Source organism: Culex pipiens, chromosome 3, assembly GCF_016801865.2.
Source record: "Culex pipiens pallens isolate TS chromosome 3, TS_CPP_V2, whole genome shotgun sequence".
Classification (NCBI taxonomy): domain Eukaryota; kingdom Metazoa; phylum Arthropoda; class Insecta; order Diptera; family Culicidae; genus Culex; species Culex pipiens.
In genome coordinates, this window is record NC_068939.1 from 177,948,356 (window position 1) to 177,963,312 (window position 14,957).

The 14,957-nt window shown below is 30.7% G+C and overlaps 1 protein-coding gene across 2 annotated transcripts in view; it reads left to right on the forward strand.

Annotated features, from left to right (window-relative positions):
• LOC120432344 (dipeptidase 1) overlaps nucleotides 1–14,957 on the forward strand; it is a 437,109-nt gene that overhangs the window by 49,343 nt on the left and 372,809 nt on the right. For both annotated transcript variants that reach the window (XM_039597533.2, XM_039597532.2), the window contains exon 2: nucleotides 9,139–9,264. The gene's annotated coding sequence lies outside the window, so the exon portion shown is untranslated. The remainder of the gene's footprint in view (nucleotides 1–9,138; nucleotides 9,265–14,957) is intronic.

The following is a 14,957-nucleotide window of genomic DNA, read 5'->3' on the forward strand; positions in this document are numbered from 1 at the left end:
TTACAATTACAATTACAATTACAATTACAATTACAATTACAATTACAATTACAATTACAATTACAATTACAATTACAATTACAATTACAATTACAATTACAATTACAATTACAATTACAATTACAATTACAATTACAATTACAATTACAATTACAATTACAATTACAATTACAATTACAATTACAATTACAATTACAATTACAATTACAATTACAATTACAATTACAATTACAATTACAATTACAATTACAATTACAATTACAATTACAATTACAATTACAATTACAATTACAATTACAATTACAATTACAATTACAATTACAATTACAATTACAATTACAATTACAATTACAATTACAATTACAATTACAATTACAATTACAATTACAATTACAATTACAATTACAATTACAATTACAATTACAATTACAATTACAATTACAATTACAATTACAATTACAATTACAATTACAATTACAATTACAATTACAATTACAATTACAATTACAATTACAATTACAATTACAATTACAGTTACAATTGTTGCTGTGATTCTTTTAATTTTTTCGTGTTGATTGGGTTATTCAATTAAACTGTAAGTTAAGAAAATATTAGCTTGAACTAGACTTAAAGTTGTAAGAAATTTTCTCAACATTTCAGAAATTCTAATTGAAAAATGCGTTTAATTCAAAAAATCACAATTTTAATCCAAAATGCATAGCTCCGGAACCAGAGTTTTTAACTGTCACGAATTTCAGCATGCAATATGTTTTCTTAATCTTCTTGAACACAAAATCAAAAAAATCATAAAATATGTATTTGGGGAATTTAACTTTTTCTGTTAGTAAGTCAAACAATAATAAATCGTATTTTTCAAATTTGCCTTAGACTTCAAATCATATAATTCAAGATACAGATTATCAAATAAGTTAAATATTAGATTACACTGAAAAAAAAAAATCACCTAGAATTGCACCCTAAAAATGTGTTGAAATGAAAAGTTCAACAGAATTAGCTGAAATTTGAAAAAAACGCCACAAAATCTAACACCATTCCCAAATGTAATTTTACCATATTTTTATGTGTGTATGGAGCAATTCTCTACGAAATCGGTCTTTTTTCTTAAATTTTAATTTTTGTATTTTTTAATCGGACTGAAACTTTTTTGGTGCCTTCGGTATGCCCAAAGAAGCCATTTTGCATCATTAGTTTTTCCATATAATTTTCCATACAAATTTGGCAGCTGGCCATACAAAAATGATGTATGAAAATTCAAAAATCTGTATCTTTTGAAGAAATTTTTTGATCGATTTGGTGTCTTCGGCAAAGTTGTAGGTATGGATATGGACTACACTGTAAAAAAAATGAAGCACGGTAAAAATTTTTTTGTGATTTTTTATTTAACTTTTTGTCACTAAAACTTGATTTGCAAAAAAAAACTCTATTTTTTATTTTTTTTTATTTTAAGATACGTTTTAGAGGACATCAAATGCCAACTTTTCAGAAATTTGTGCAAAAATCTTTGAGCGAGTTATGAATTTTTGAATCAATACTGATTTTTTCTAAAAATCGAAAAATTGGTCACAAAAATTTTTCAACTTCATTTTTCGATGTAAAATCAAATTTGCAATCAAAAAGTACTTCAGTGAAATTTTGATAAAGTGCACTGTTTTCAAGTTATAGCCATTTTTATGTAACTTTTTTTCAAAATAGTCGCAGTTTTTCATTTTTTTAAATTAGTGCACATGTTTGCCCACTTTTGAAAAAAATATTTTTAAAAAAAGCTGAGAAAATTCTCTATATTTTGCTTCTTCGGACTTTGTTGATACGACCTTTAGTTGCTGAGATATCGCAAGGCAAAGGTTTTAAAACAGGAAAATTGATGTTTTCTAAGTCTCACACAAACAGCCCACCATTTTTCAATGTCGATATCTCAGCAACTAATGGTCCGATTTTCAATGTTAAAATATGAAACATTTGTGAAATTTTCTGATCTTTTCGAAAAAAATATTTTCAAAATTTTTAAGCCTTAACTAACATTTTAAAAGGGCGTAATGAGCAATTCCAGCTCAAATCAGGAATTTTTCTGGTACTTTTGTACCCGACCCTCTCCGATTTCAATGAAAGTTTTTAGACATATTATCCTAGGCCTATATAAGCCATTTTTGTGTATATGGAGCCAATAGTACTCGAAAATAACATTTGAGAAGGGCGTAAGGTATTTAAATATTTTTGTATTTTGCAATTTAAAAATTACTGTGTCTCGAAGCCATTGCGTCGTATCAAAAAGTGGTCCAAGACAAACTTGTAGGAAATTGGATGGGCTTTCTGAAAAAAATACACTGAAACAAAAATACACGCCACTTCTATGAGATTTTTTGATTTTTAAGTCTAAAACTTAAATTTAAAGGTGTTGTCACGATTTTTTTTCGTTCAAAATTTTTGAGGAAATAGCCTAAGATGTTACCAAAAGACTGACGAAAAATGCAGGATGGTATGTCTCTTCTAAAAAAATACAAAAATCATTTACTAAAACTGTTTTTTTGAAAAGTGGTCTAAACGTCAAAATTTTATAAAACCCACAGTGAGAATCGATTTTCCAGACAATTTTACATAAAAGTCTCCATATTGACCATTGTCCTATGTCCAATCCTTGGGAAGATACAGCGGTTTAAAAATAAAAATGATAAAAAAAATGGGTTTTTTGGTGGTTTTTGGCAATTTCTATATGACAAACTTGGTTTTTCAGTCTCGTAAATATTTTTACCGGAAAGCTCGTCCAATTTCCCATAAGTTTGCCTTTGACAGCATTTCAATTGGATGTAAGGGCTTACAGTTATAGGCTTAATTACATTGTTAATAACTGAAAAGAGAATATTTTTTTCAGTGTGGTAGAAACCTGGATAACAAATTAGCTTACGTAAATATCAAAACCAGTCAAATCAAAAAGCTGTCAAAAGCAAATTTATGGGAAATTGGACGAACTTTCCGGTAAAAATATTTACGAGACTGAAAAACCAAGTCTGTCATATAGAAATTGCCAAAAACCACCAAAAAACCCATTTTTTTCTCTGACCACTTTTTGATACGAAGCAACTGCTTCGAGATACAGTAGTTTTTAAATTGCAAAATACAAAAATATTTAAATACCTTACGCCCTTCTCAAATGTTATTTTCGAGTACTATTGGCTCCATATACACAAAAATGGCTTATATAGGCCTAGGATAACATGTCTAAAAACTTTCATTGAAATCGGAGAGGGTCGGGTACAAAAGTACCAGAAAAATTCCTGGTTTGAGCTGGAATTGCTCTTATATAGAATGTTTGGCCCTTTTGAAATGTTAGTCTCGGTTTATAAATTTTGAAAATAGTTTTTTCAAAAAGATCGGAAAATTTCACTAATGTTTCAAAAAAGGATTTAACGGTGCAATTTATCAAAATTTTACTAAAGTACTTTTTGATTGCAAATTTAATTTTACATAAAAAAATAAAGTTGAAAAATTTTTGCGACCAATTTTCAGATTTTTTGAAAAAATCAGTATTGATTCGTAAATTCATAACTCACTCAAAGATTTTTTGCACAACCTGGAAATTTCTGAAAAGTTGGCATTTTATGTCCTCTAAAACATATCAAAAAATAAAAAAAAATAAAAATGGTGTTTTTTGCAAATCAAGTTTTAGTAACAAAAAGTTAAATAAAAAATCACCCAAAAAATTTTTACCTTGCATCATTTTTTTCAGTGTAGTCCATATCCATACCTACAACTTTGCCGAAGACACCAAATCAATCAAAAAATTTCTTCAAAAGATACAGATTTTTGAATTTTCATACATCATTTTTGTATGGCCAGCTGCCAAATTTGTACGGAAAATTATATGGACAAACTAATGATGCAAAATGGCTTCTTTGGGCATTCCGAAGGCATTCCGAAGGCATTCCGAAGGCACCGAAAAAATTTCAGTTGGATTAAAAAATACAAAAAAAAATCGAATGACCGAAATTCTGAAAGTTTTGAATCTATTTTTCATTAAAATTCAACAATATCTGACACGTCCAACAATGGGAAACGCAAAAAGTAGGTTTAAATTTTTTTTTGGGAAAAACAAACAAAAAACACTCATTTTTTTTCTAAATTGAAAAAAATACCCTTCTGTTTTATTGGAGGTTTGAAAAAGTACATAAAATTAAATTTCTCACGAAATTGTGTACAGTCATCCCTCATATTCGGAACAGTGTTCAGATCGGCTAATATTCAAATAATCATAGCCAATCGATAATTTAACTAAATGTTTCGCTTTTACCTTCATTTGAAAGCTATTTTTGCGATCTTTCGAATGCTGTATCGAACAACTGCAAATTTAAGCTTTTATATCAAATTTTTGAAGAAAAACTTTAACCCTTGAAATCCACAAATTCGGAAAACTTTTTTCTTGCGGATGTAAACATACTTTGGTTCTCTCCATGAGTACAATTTTTTTTACAAAATAATGACTTCAAGCGCTGAAACCATCAAAGCTCAAGCTGAGTAATGTTTTATGAATGGTCTGATAACTTTATTTGTGAAAATATCAGTTAAATTAAAGTGTTCCACAATTGTGGGAGGCACAATAATATACCACAATTATGGAACAGGCAATTTGGCAACTTTTAGTGGTGAAATAGCAAGAGAATAACCAAATAAAGGTACTAAAAATAGTATAATTCTAACCAAAACTTTATATTGGAAGTCAAATATTGGTCAAATATGTAATTTAGAGTCTCTCAATGCATATTCAAAACAAATTTGATGGATATCAACATGAATCCATCGATTTGCAGCGACTTTTCTGAAGAGATATCCTAGAAAATGGAAAATTATGTTAAAAAAAATTTGCAAAATTTTGGGAAAAAGTCAGACTTGCCGAATGTTTTATCTCAATGATCTCAGAAAAATACACCGTGGAAGGGACCATCCTTTTTACAATCTTCCGGACTTTCCTCACAATATTTATTAAGGATAACTTTTGAAGTGCTTTACAAACATCATAAAATTCAATAGGGCCAAGACGGTTCAAAATTATTCAGGTGGGTTTTGGAGGTCGAATTAAAAATTTCAAATTTTGAGTGCTTTTATAGTCTTTTCTTAGTAATGTGAGAAAAGCAAAGCACATAATAAGATAAAAATACCTATAAAACATATTTGAAAAAAATTGCAGGAATAAATTTTTTATATTCAATAGAAACAATTTTGCCTACTGAATATAAGAACAAATTGTCGTTACCAACTTCTTCTCAATCCAAGTAACGATCTCTGCTTTCCCCTCATGCGCCATCATTGCAGTGATGAAGGATAACGTAAGGATTCGTGCAAGGAAGCAAACGCCAGTCAGTGAGAGCCATAAAGAGCAGTGCTGCCAAACCCGGGGGGCCGGCCGGGAAATGAAACATACTTTCAGCAACAACAACGGAAAAAGAAAAGAAAAATGAAACGAAAACAGAAAAAGAAGTCTCGCAAGGAATGTCGTCGCGTCTTATTTATTTGGAACTCCGAGCGCTTTCGATGGGCTTCACTCTCCGCCAAAGTGAAAGGTGGTTAAAGGACCTCCTTAGGCAGCAGAGCTTTTTCTTTAAGGAAATCGATACCGGATTCTCTCGCACACGCGAAGCAGGAGGAGACGGTCTGTGAGTGTGTGTGTAGCAAAAGGCAGCACAGCAGGGTTAGAAGGACTATTATGGCTTGGCTGTTTCGAGAGTCGTTGAACAGCAGCCAGAGACGACTACAAAGACGACGACGACGACGACGGAATCAATAAAAACGATTGCTGATCTGATATTGTGTCTGTTTTCTTGGGCTGTTGAGTGGGAGCTTTTTTGTGCTTAAGGATATCGAGATGAATCTTGGCGGTGGGGATTTTTGAGGGGTTTGTTTCAAGGTTTGAGGGCTAAAAAAAAATTGAGGAACCAAACTGTGAGCTTTAGCTTTGAATGCCGTAGGCTTTAAAAATATTTTGAGAATTGTTTTGCTTTTTGCCTTGAAAAATAATCTTTCCTGTACTTAGAAAACAGATCGACCTATTTGATATTTAGCAACACTGTTGAGACTTTGTTCCACCTTTCATTACTGGGCATATTGTATTGAGCTTAGACACCGAATATGAGAGTTGATGTGACGCTACTGCAGGTCCACCAAAACATTTTGTATTTAATTAATTATGTTTATTCAAAAAATGTAACTTGTTTAGGCATTAAGGCCATTTTCAGCGACAGAATCAAAAAATGAACAATGAACCTTAATTTTTTTTTTGTTATATTCTATTTTGAAAACAAAGTGTATTGTCTTTTAACCTTTTAATCATTTTATATTTTTATCTTTTTATCTTTTTATCTTTTTATCTTTTTATCTTTTTATCTTTTTATCTTTTTATCTTTTTATCTTTTTATCTTTTTATCTTTTTATCTTTTTATCTTTTTATCTTTTTATCTTTTTATCTTTTTATCTTTTTATCTTTTTATCTTTTTATCTTTTTATCTTTTTATCTTTTTATCTTTTTATCTTTTTATCTTTTTATCTTTTTATCTTTTTATCTTTTTATCTTTTTATCTTTTTATCTTTTTATCTTTTTATCTTTTTATCTTTTTATCTTTTTATCTTTTTATCTTTTTATCTTTTTATCTTTTTATCTTTTTATCTGTTTATCTTTTTATCTTTTTATCTTTTTATCTTTTTATCTTTTTATCTTTTTATCTTTTTATCTTTTTATCTTTTTATCTTTTTATCTTTTTATCTTTTTATCTTTTTATCTTTTTATCTTTTTATCTTTTTATCTTTTTATCTTTTTATCTTTTTATCTTTTTATCTTTTTATCTTTTTATCTTTTTATCTTTTTATCTTTTTATCTTTTTATCTTTTTATCTTTTTATCTTTTTATCTTTTTATCTTTTTATCTTTTTATCTTTTTATCTTTTTATCTTTTTATCTTTATATCTTTTTATCTTTTTTATTTTTTTTATCTTTTTATCTTTTTATCTTTTTATCTTTTTATCTTTTTATCTTTTTATCTTTTTATCTTTTTATCTTTTTATCTTTTTATCGTTTTATCTTTTCATCTTTTTATCTTTTTATCTTTTTATCTTTTTATCTTTTTATCTTTTTATCTTTTTATCTTTTTATCTTTTTATCTTTTTATCTTTTTATCTTTTTATCTTTTTATCTTTTTATCTTTTTATCTTTTTATCTTTTTATCTTTTTATCTTTTTATCTTTTTATCTTTTTATCTTTTTATCTTTTAATCTTTTTATCTTTTTATCTTTTTATCTTTTTATCTTTTTATCTTTTTATCTTTTTATCTTTTTATCTTTTTATCTTTTTATCTTTTCATCTTTTTATCTTTTTATCTTTTTATCTTTTTATCTTTTTATCTTTTTATCTTTTTATCTTTTTATCTTTTTATCTTTTCTTATGATTGCGAAAATTGCAACATCAAAAAGTAATCAATGGTTGTTAGAGGCATAATAAATCCAGAAATTTTATTAAAAATATGGATTTACAATATATTTAAAATTATTTTAATAATTTTCAAGTTTAAATCATTTAAAAATTATAAAACATTTTTTCCAATTTTTTTTAAAGTCCTTATCTGTTACCCTAAGTTATTTCTTTTTTTGCAATTTTGTCGTGAATCTTCTTGCTCATCCTGTCATTCTCAAGCTACGAAACGGCTGAAAAAATCAACTTTTCAGTACTGAAATGGGTGCTGAAAAGTTGAACTTTTCAACACTGGTATCGAAAAGTAATATTTCTCATTTTTTTGTTGTTTTGAGTGGTGAAATTACTTGACACAAAATTCCATTCATAAAGCGTTGTTTGGGATTTCAAAAAACGTTGATCATGGCCGTTCATCGTCATCTAAATTTTATTTTTTTTTTAATTTTTTTTTTGTAATTTTTTGCTTTACAACTTTGTAAAACCCGGCAAATGTGAACCTCGTTGGATAAATGTACGACTCGTGCTGAAAAAATCCTCTTTTTGCAACTTGTTGCATAAACTACTATTTCGGAATTCTGAGTACGCCATCAAATCGGGCGTCTAATTTTACATAAAAGTCCCTTTGACACCAAATTTCTATCTCATCACCGTTTCAGGCTGCAAATTATTGAAAAACACCTTTTTTTTTGCATGTTCAATAATGGAAGGGGTCGTACCGCCCCTCCGTCACGAGTATAAAAAAACGGACAAAAGTTACCCCTTAGGATAATGTTTCACGCAAATCGAAGAGGGGTCGGGGCAACTGCTGTGTGAGTTGGCGGAGAATTGCCCGTATACTTTTTAAATAAATATGATGTTTTGGATGGGGGAGAGACCATAAAAAATATCTCTGGTTTTAGTTTTGTTCTGCTATGCAAACAGTAATCCTGGCATCGTTTCGCATTTTTTTCAAACAACATTTAAATCCGACTCAAATTCTTACCCCAAACGAAAACTTATTTTTATCAACGTTACCAAGGGCACTCTCATTTTCAAGAAGCAAATTTTCCTGCAACAACTAAACCACAATTTTCTTTCAGAAAAAAATCATAATCAGCTTTATATATAATGCCTGGTGACGTTGAGTCAAATTTGTCAAAAATATGAAAATTACCATCGCCGCCGTGCAACGACAAACCCCCCTTTCACTCCCTCCCGGGGTGTCGCGGAAAATGGCGCTCAATCCCCCCGGGGCGGCGTCGTCGCGCCAAGATGATAAATTACTTCTGGCAAGTGTTTATTGTACTTTTTCCAGGCTGATATAAATTTTCCGCAGCATCCGTCAAAATCCTTACCGAGGGAAAATTCTCGAACAAGTTTACTTTTAAGGGGAAAGCTTCCTTTTTGGGGCGCCAAATCAATTTGGCCCCGCAGGGCCAGTCAGTGTTGCCAGACAACCAATTTGAAAAGAGGAATTGCCTCCGGGAAACGGCCTTGTGCAAATCATCCATCAACTGGTCAACCTTTTGTGAGGCATTTAGTGAAAAAAAAGAAAATAAATATAAAAATAGAAAAGCACAACAAAACACACACACACTCACAGAGTTTTTCCCTCAGCATCACCGAACCATTCATCATAATTTCGTTCGTTCATTTTTTGTTATGTGCCGTCTCTCTTTCCTCGTTTCACAGATACTGCCCCAGGTACCCCGGGGGAAATCGAAATCCTGCCAATTGGCAGCAACGGACCAGAACCCTGACCCCCCTCCCACCGCAGGTGGCCCGTCAAAACGGTGGAAAAATAAGCGAGTTAACCGGGTAAGTGACTGTCAGACTTGCGTTTTTTATTCAGTTTTTTTTTCATGCTTTAACCTCGTTTTTGCCCCCACAGTCTCTTGTGGGGTTTGGGGAAAAATCGAAATAACATCATACATCAAGCGGTGGTTTTTGCTCGTCTCGTTACCACCTTTTCGACACACTCTTGTACCTGATCATAAAATGATACTTAGGAAAAACTCTAAGAGCTGTAGGTTTTTGATCTAGAATTGACTGTTTGGAATTTATCTTTAAATACTGATTGGGAGAAATATAGATATATTTTTAACAATTTTATGTAAAATTTTATTTTTTCAAGTATAAAATTTAACAAAATTTTGCTTTAGTCACATTTAGGGCGTCCAATTTTCCCGGGTTTTGAATTTCCCGGGAAACGGGAAAAATATTTTTTGAATCCCGGGAATTCCCGGGATCCCGGGAAATTTTTGCAGCAGTCATAAAATCTATGTTTTCATTATATTTGTTACGTTTTTCTAGCTTAAATCATAGAATTAGCTCAAAACTGTTAATGGTGATAAGCTACACTTCAATCTGAACATGGACAGCAGTCTTTAGATAGTGTAAAACACAATTTAAAAAATGTGTTCTTTGATGTGCTTTGGAATTTAATTGAACCAGAATTTTGAATATATTTCTTTTATTTTTTTATTTATATAATATAACTACAAAAGCTTATACAATTTCATTGAAAGTGTCTAAAACAACAAGAAATAAAATTATACCAGACAATGCAACACTTTGGATAAGTTTCGAATTTTATGTTTTATATTTAAAAACATATTTTAAAAATTATCTTTAAGTCACTAACAATCAACTACCAACTGGGGTTGATCGGGACTACAGTCTGAATAGGTACAGGAGATTTTAGAGCAATAAATTTGGAAATTTGTGTACTAATTGTTTTGATCTGTTCCTGTTGTAATCGAAATCAATCAAAACAATCAAAACATTATTCAAAAACAAATTAGCTTAAACAGCTGGCTTAGTTCGTTACTTTTTCCTGATTTGCTCCAGATGCCGGTTTATGATGAAAAGTTAAATAATTTTTAAAATATTATGCTTTTTTCAAGTTTAAAGTCATAAATGAACGTGAATATAATAATAAGTCTTTTTTTAAATAAAAAAAAATTTAGTAGAAAATATCTAAGGCGCAAAGCATTTTGCGGATCTGTAAACAAAAATTTTAACAATTTTCCCTGCCAAATTAATGTTGTCATATGCCGAATAAAAATTTTAATGCTTTAAAATGCTTATCGATTACTAATTTCCACAACCAAATCTGAATTTCTTGACCAAAATTTGATATGTTTTCAATTTCGGGAATTCCCGGGACAAAATATGAAAAATCCCGGGATTCGGGAATTCCCGGTTTTGGAAAAATCCCGGGATTTTTGTCCCGGGAATTCCCGGGATGGACGCACTAGTCACATTTCTGTAAATCAACAACATTAAAATTATCCATGATTGAAAATAATGTTTTTATTTGTGACAATTTAGGGCGCTTCAAAGGAGTTAAAGGAACTTGATAACAACATCTAAATAATAAACAACGAAATGGAAAATTAGTGACTAGGTTACAAGTTATCAAAAAAAACAACAACAATGTAGATTGAAAGGCATTTTTAGTAGAAGAATGTTGATAATAAATTCAGATTTTTTTCAGTCAATGGATTTTTTTATTTACTTTGCTTCAACTTTTCGTCATTGAAAAAAATCAAATTGGGTAATATAGACAACTTACTAGCTAATTTTTTGCTGAATTTGCTATTTATTTAAATGAAAACTTTAAGGAAACCTAGCCTTCATAATCTTTTTGACATATGGGTAATTCTCCGCCAACTCACACAGCAGTTGCCCCGACCGCTCTTCGATTTGCGTGAAACTTTGTCCTAAGGGGTAACTTTTGTCCCTAATCACGAATCTGAGGTCCGTTTTTTGATATCTCGTGACGGAGGGGCGGTACGACCCCTTCCATTTTTGAACATGCGAAAAAAGAGGTATTTTTCAATAATTTGCATCCTGAAACGGTGATGAGATAGAAATTTGGTATCAAAGGAACTTTTATGTTAAATTAGACGCCCGATTTGATGGCGTACTCAGAATTCCGAAAAAACGTATTTTTCATCGAAAAAAACACTAAAAATCTATTTTTTGCAATTCCGTCGTAAAACTACTTACTTTTCCTGTCATTCTTGAACGACGAAATAGCCTACTTTTCTGTACCAAAAATAACAGAATCGAATAGCAACACTTTTCAAAATAAATTCACTCAAATGGATGCTGAAAAGTTGAACTTTTCAGCACTTGTTTCAAAAAGTAACACTTTTCAACATTTTTTTGATTTAAACGATTTATTGACAAAATACATAGAAATTTGACATAAAATTTCACTCAGTGTGTGTTTTTTGGAATTGCAAAAAATGTTGTATGGAACTCGTTGCAAAACTTGATTTTTTCAGCACTCTTCGTATTTATCCAACTCGGTGAACCTCGTTGGATAAATGTACGACTCGTGTTGAAAAAATCCTCTTTTTGCAACTTGTTGCATAAACTACTATTTCGTAAAATCGCGATAACTCGTGATGTTTGTAAGCAAACCCCTTTTGTCTATATATCTTTGTAATTATTTTTTGTAATTGTCTGCTATATCTATATATTTTTGTAATTGTCTGCTCTACAGCTTTGTAGAACATTGTTACACTCTAAAAATTAACCCTGCAAAGTTAGAAAAAACACGAAATTTTAAAATGAAAAATTTTGTTCTAAATGAAAAAATGACCCTTCTAGGTCAATAAAGATTCGAAAAGGACATTAAATTTCCCATAAAATGATATTTTCAACAATTTTTCACAGTCGAGTAACAGAAAATAGGAGAATTTTTAAATCTTTTTTAGTGTTTTTTTTTCGATAAAAATACGTTTTTTTCGGAATTCTGAGTACGCCATCAAATCGGGCGTCTAATGTTACATAAAAGTCCCTTTGACACCAAATTTCTATCTCATCACCGTTTCAGACTGCAAATTATTGAAAAACTCCTCTTTTTTCGCATGTTCAAAAATGAAAGGGGTCGTACCGACCTTCCGTCACGAGATATCAAAAAACGGACCTCGGATTCGTGATCAGGGACAAAAGTTACCCCTTAGGACAAAGTTTCACGCAAATCGAAGAGTGGTTGGGGCAACTTTTCCCAATTTCGTGTGAGTTGGTGGTCCAAGTCGGGAATTTAATTCTCGATCGAACCGCCCAAAAATATGAGAAGATTTATATAGTTGTCATAAATTCATGCAAAAATAGTTAATCCAAACAAACGCAGTAATATTACTATCCGCAAACTTATGTTGCTAAAAGCTTTCGATAAATTTACCCTCAGTAACTGTTCAACCTGGTCTCGCTAATTCAATGTCATCCCTCAACAGCCACAGCAGAAGCCTAAACACCAGCATCAACAACAACAACATTCCGTCCCATTTTCGACCCCATTCACCGCAGCCACGCGGCCTAATCACCCCCTAAAACACAATTTATCGCCAGAAATATCATTCCACATAATTTCCCAGCTACAAGCAATTTCAGTCAACATAATTTCTCGACATCACCTGAACATCATTCCTCCAGAGTCCTTCCCAACCTCCGCTTCCTAAGTCTGTTTCTATCCTCATCAACGGCAACAACGGTGAAACAACCTCACTTCTCCTCCCCCTAACTTGAGTCTCGAGAAAGCTCACCTTTTTTAACGGGCTGCCAGCGTTATTTTTTCCCACCCCGAGCCAGTTTTTTACGGCCAACGACGGTATGCTAAACTGGGAGTCATTCTTACCGCAGTATATCTGGGCGCGCGCTCTCTTGATTTCCCTCCGCCGTTAAATCGTTAAAATGACCCGTTCGCTAGTTTTTCTTACCTTTGTGAGGTGGCATGAGGAGGAGGGATGGAATGTTGTGGGAGTTGAAATCATGCCGCAAGGAAGTAATGATTTTTTTCTCTCCGATGAGAGGAATCGATTACGGGAAGGACTTAACTTCTAGAGAAACATTTTTAAGCAAATTATGTTGCTTTAAAGTGACTGAAATAATCTGTTAAAAAATCATTACAAGATTCACTATACTTTTCAAATCTATGATGCTTGTAATATTCGCAGAACTGTTGCCACCACTTTTCCGTTGTTCTTTAAATTAAGTTTAAGTATAAATGGATATTCATGATCATTTTTTACTTTGAAATTTTTTGAATTCACTGGAAAGGATGCAAAATAAAAGTTTGAAAGCTAAGGTCAAAAAACAAAAAAAAAATACAATGGATCAATAGGAAAAAATTGTTGAATGTAACTATAAGATCTAATTTTGTAATATTGATGTGAATTTTTCCAACTATTCAACAGTTTTAAGAAGTTTTTTTGTGATTTCAATATTTTTTGAACCAAGCTTTCTTCTTTGTTGTGTTTGTTTGGTGATTTTTGCTATGAAACTGTTTTACCTTTTCTTGGATATTTATGTATTCAGAAAATGATTTCAAGATATCAAAGAGAGCAATTCTCTCAGATTTCGGTCATTTGATTTTTTGTATTTTTTAATCTGGCTAAAACTTTTCTGGTGCCTTCGGTATGCCCAAAGAAGCCTTTTTGCATCATTAGATTATCCATATAGTTTTCCATACAAATTTGGCAGCTGTCCTTACAAAAATGATGTATTAAAATTCAAAAATCTGTATCTTTTGAAGGAATTATTTGATCGATTTGGTTTCTTCGGCAAAGTTGTAGGTATAGATAAGGGCTGCACTCTAAAAACAAAATGAAACACGGTAATAAAAAATTGGTGATTTTTTATTTATCTTTTTTTTAAATAAAACTTGATTTGCAAAAAAACACTGCTATTATTTTCTGATGTTTAAGGGGACATAAAATGCCATCTATTCAGAAATTTCCAGGTTGTGCAAACAAACTTTGACCGAGTTATGAATTTTTGAATCAATACCGATTTTTTCAAAAAATCGAAATATTTTTTTTTCAACTTCATTTTCGATGTGAAATCGAATTTGCAATCGAAAGGGTGTACCCCATTTGGCATAATGGACATTTGGCATAACGGGTTTTCAAGATGGACGTTTGGCATAATTGGTCCAAGACATCAGGGACGTCTGGCATAATGTACATTTGGCATAATGGACGTTTGGCATAATTCGTTCAAAGCCCATCAAGGACGTTTGGCATAATTTTTGCCAGCTTTTTTTTGTTCAATTAGTATTTATTTTTTGTAAGGAATAATAATTTATACGTTTTTTTTCCTTTTTTCTTAGCAGATAACTTTACTTTAAAAATGATTTTGTTTTCAAGAAATCTAGTATCTTTGTCATTTTCTCCCAATTGATGTATTTTTTTTCCTTTTTTTCTTAATAAAGCTTTAAAATGCAATTTTTCATAAATATAAAATGCATTTTTTCATAAATATATAATAACGAGATTTGTCTTCTTTTGAAATATTTGCAGCTATTTTTTTGTATTCAATTATTCCTTCTTTTATATAAATTCAACCTTACAAAGTGATATAAGTTTTGCCAGTCTTTGAATATTTAGCAATAATGATTTTATACTGTTTACACTTTTCCCTCCTTTTTCAAATTCAACCTAAAGAATGTATGTGCATTTTACTCTTCTTTAACAAAATGCATTTAATTTTTTAAA